The 4,396-nt window shown below is 31.8% G+C and overlaps 1 pseudogene; it reads right to left on the reverse strand.

Annotated features, from left to right (window-relative positions):
• Positions 1-4,396, reverse strand: part of LOC107714872 (L-dopachrome tautomerase-like) — a 38,090-nt pseudogene that overhangs the window by 1,221 nt on the left and 32,473 nt on the right.

The raw sequence follows: 4,396 nt of genomic DNA on the forward strand, positions 1-4,396 counted from the left end.
ATTCTGTTTTTTTCCCCCGCCATGAAATATAAAAGCTAACTTGGAATTTTTTGTCTCACAGTTCTGACTTTTTTTCTCAGAATTACGAGTTTATATCTCAAAATTCTGAGTTACAATTTTATTTTTTTTTTACACAGAATTGTGAGAAAAAATTCTGAATCGTGAGATGAAAAAGTCGCAATTACCTTAAATTATTTATTTATTATTTTTAATCTCGTGGCAGGAACTTGCATAGCATTATCGCATAATACGGATCGATCTGTTCCGAATACATTTGAAAACTAAGTTTTCGGCTCTCCGTCCACACTAGCGCATTGAAGCATTTTCCAAAATTCATAAACCATCATTATTATACTAATAGCGTGAAAACTTTATTATGTCTAGTCTCTGTCGTCTCAGTGAGCTTTAATTCCGTTTTACGCATGCGCAGTAAGATGATTTTTAGCGTTTCAGTGTGGACGAGAAACTTTTGGAAAACGTTTGAAAACGCATTTTGAAAGGAAAACACCGTTTTCAAATATATCCGGATTAATTTATCTTAATTTATTAATAATTAATTTATCTATGCACCTGTTTTTATACAGTGATGCACCAAACTTTCAGCAACTGAAAACAACATCAACAACATTTTGCGATGGGAGAAACGAACCTTTTCAAAGCTTTTAACAAATTTGAAAAATTTCTGAACAAATTGCTTCGATTCACTGCTTCGAAGCGCTCAAAACTCCTCACTGCTGGTCAAAACGGTGTAAATGCAACTAAAACTCAGGCCAAAGATGCAAAACAGCTTTTACAAATCCATTGCAAATGTTTCATTGAAAGTGTAATGTATTAAATGCACTCGCATGATTTATGGGTTCACAGAGATCATCGGCCCCCAGCGGCGAGCCACAGACCTTTTTTTGTTGTTGTTGTTTTTTTGGCGAGCCACTGAAATTTTGAAACTGCAATGTAATGAAGACGAAGCCAAGTTTACTGAAATCACGTGACTTTAGCAGTTTGACACGCGCTCCGAAGCACTGCTTCAAAACAAACAATTCTCAAAAGTTTCGAAGCTACGAGAATATTCGGCCGAAACGGTTTTGCACTTCTCAGTGTCTACTTCGTGGATAAGCTACAACAGCTAAACATATCAGCTGTGTGGATGCTAGGACTGCTTGACGATATCGATTTGCCGTTTAGAATCGATCATTTGGACGATCTTTTAATCAATGCTGTTTAATCTATAAACAAAACTTCAGTAGGCTAATTATTTGTAGCGCACTTGCCATCCGATAATGACAATAAGCTTCGTCTTTGAAACAAGGTCTGAGACTTCAAATTCTGTCAATTTTATAGCTAAAATCAAACAACAAATGTGGTTTTGACGCTCTTTTAATGTGTCGTGACAGATCGCTGTAGCGCGTCGATCGTCTATTTCTCTTTACGTTACTACAACACGAAATAAACATGAATGAAAATCAGAAGGTGTTGAACGAAACAGAACAACTTACTGAAATGTATCGCTCAAGTAGTGTTTCAACCGTGGAAAAACGTCGATACCACTTGTAAACAATGTAACGTAACGTTACATTTACCTCAGAAAAGCCATTCAGTATATTTTGCTAAATGTATTACATATTCATTTTATTTATACTTAACCTGCAGTTGTCTTCATTATTACATGTTTGAATTAATCTGTTATGAAAACTTGATTTAGCCACCATTTAAATATTTATATTTCAACAAGAAATTGGGGTAGAAACATGATTATAACATTAAAACGCTAACATTCATTAAAAACTGCCTTATGCACACTTTAAATGTTTATATGCAACTCAGTGTTGATTATTAAAAGAGTGGTTAACAAATTGATTATTAAAAACACATTTTTGTTTTTGTAAAAAATAATTTCGGTGCATCACTACTTTTACACACAGTTCAAAGTGACCAATGTTGTGGTGCCTTCATGATGTTTTTTGTCTTAATTGGAGCTTGACAGTCGTGGAGTGTTCTTCAAAACATGATATGGATTGATATGGGTAAGTACGTAATGATAGAATTTGCATTTTTTGAGGTAAATTATTCCTAAAATATATGCATTGACAGCATGTTTGTTACCTTCAAGTTCAACGGCGTAGGAATAGCCCAGCTGTTCAGATGTGATGTAGATCTCCTCATTGGTCACAGGTGGGAAAAAGGGGACCATGTTATAATGCCGGTTGTGTCCGATAGGGGCCATCTCATCCGGCAAGCTGGCGTTTTCACTGGAACGTCTCATCCATTCCTCAAATATGGCATCGGTGAATGCATGAAGCACCTGTTCGGCCGTAAGTGAGAACATGTCTTTATCCAGAATCAGAACTCATGTAGACTGAACACCGTGATGTTACTGTCATTTAATGTGTCTTGTATGTTACCAGAAAGATTGGGTCGTTGGCGGCGGAGTGGGACAGAGCGCTGGTCCCGTTGAGGAACAGGTGAACCAGGTTGTGCAGATTGGACACAGAGCTGTCCAGCTCACCGTCTGGCTTGTCGTATCCTTCCAGTGCGTTCCTTCAAGGAAAGGTAGAACAAAACTTTGTAGACACATGCATTTTCTGTAAAGCTGCTTTGAAACAGTGTGTATTGTGAAAAGTGCTATACAAATACATTTGAATTCAATTGAATTGAATTGAACTTCAAAACTAATTCACAGACATCAACTTAACCCTGTAAAGCCTGAATTATGAAAAAAATAGTCAGAAATATCTCATTTTTAAAATGGAATACTTTAAATATTAAAAAAAGTTTGCATACGTGTTTTATGTTTTTATAGGATTTTACAGCTCTTATAGTATTATATAGTGAGAATATGGAGGAAAACACACTCAGTTTTATCTAGAGGCCCAAAATGAGCAAAAATTTGCAATTTGGTGCAGATGCTGATATTTATATGGACACAAAAAGTGATGAAATTCTGATGCTTGTAATGTAAATCAATGAGATCTTTATAACATTATACCAGATACTTGCATAAAATTATATAAATATCAGTCGTTGCTCTATATCTACAGTAATCTGTCTCAGTCAAAATGCTAAATTTTTATGCCTAAAAATAGAGGTCCCACTATATTTATATTAGTTGTCTTTACCTACTATTATGAAAAAAAACCAATCAATTGTTATTTATCAGTGTTGTTATTTTTAACTAAACTCTATTAAAAATCATTTTCAGTAATTGAAATAAAGCTGAAATAATATATAAATGTTAAAATAAAAAAATGAAATAAAATAAAAAATGCTGCATTAAATGTTGCTTTGGACAGGGTTATTATAGTTAAATAAAAAAATAAAAAATTTTTATTTTGAAATGATTTTTATCTATTTCAAAAATTATTTGAAATGAAATAACTTTTACCTAAAATAAAAGCAACTATTAAAAAGTCAAACTTATTTTATTTCAGCTAGTTTTTCGAAGCAACATTTCTCATTTTCATTTAGTTTACCTTGATGTACTAAAATAATTACAACTAAATCTGAAATAAAAATTAAAACTACATAAACATTTAAAAACAACAAAAACTAATATAAATGACAAAAACACACAATGAAACAAAAACGAACTAAAATTACAATGAAAGCAGAACATCTAAAAATAAAATCTAATTAAGAAATTAACAAAAACTATAATAGTATCTCAATAATACTAAAATAACACTGGCATTTGCAACTAAATTACTAAAGTAAATTAATGCTAATGTACAAATTCATCTTCCTGATGTACTACAGTTTTGTTATTGTTAACTGAAACTAAAACTATTAAAAATATAATAATAATTCAAATATATACTGAAAACTATAAATATTTCAAATGTAAATATTAGATGAAAATTTAAATAAAAAAAACAGTTGCAATAAATGTCGCTAAAATAAATTTAAAGTACTAAAATTGCGAAAATTTAAACAGGAAAAAAGAAGTTAAATAGAAGTATTTGAAAACAAAAACTAATGAAATTGACAAAAGTACATAAAATTACTGAAACTTAGAAAATTGAAGTGCAAGGGGATTATGCCCCTTATGCATTTTTCTATCCTCTTCATTTATTTTGTAATACTTTTGAAAATTGATGCTACTTTTACTCCATCTGAAAATGATAATATAATCGTTCACTGTTTTGCTTTTCTTCTCCTAGTGACTGCTCTGAACTGTGACGTCAAAAACAACAGATGGGAAAATATATACGTCCGTTTCATACATGGGTCAAAGACATTAAGATGTCCGCATCAAAAGAAACGTACAAAAGTGATTTTATGTCCATAGAAAGCACATTAAATGTAAGTAAAGTGTCTACTTTTAAGGTTTCACATAAGTTTTTGGAGAATAAAATTTCTAAATTTGGTTGAAATAATGTTACATTGTCATTCAGTGTAACAC

This window comes from Sinocyclocheilus rhinocerous, unplaced genomic scaffold, assembly GCF_001515625.1.
Source record: "Sinocyclocheilus rhinocerous isolate Xijiao unplaced genomic scaffold, SAMN03320098_v1.1 scaffold2254, whole genome shotgun sequence".
In the NCBI taxonomy this organism is placed as follows: domain Eukaryota; kingdom Metazoa; phylum Chordata; class Actinopteri; order Cypriniformes; family Cyprinidae; genus Sinocyclocheilus; species Sinocyclocheilus rhinocerous.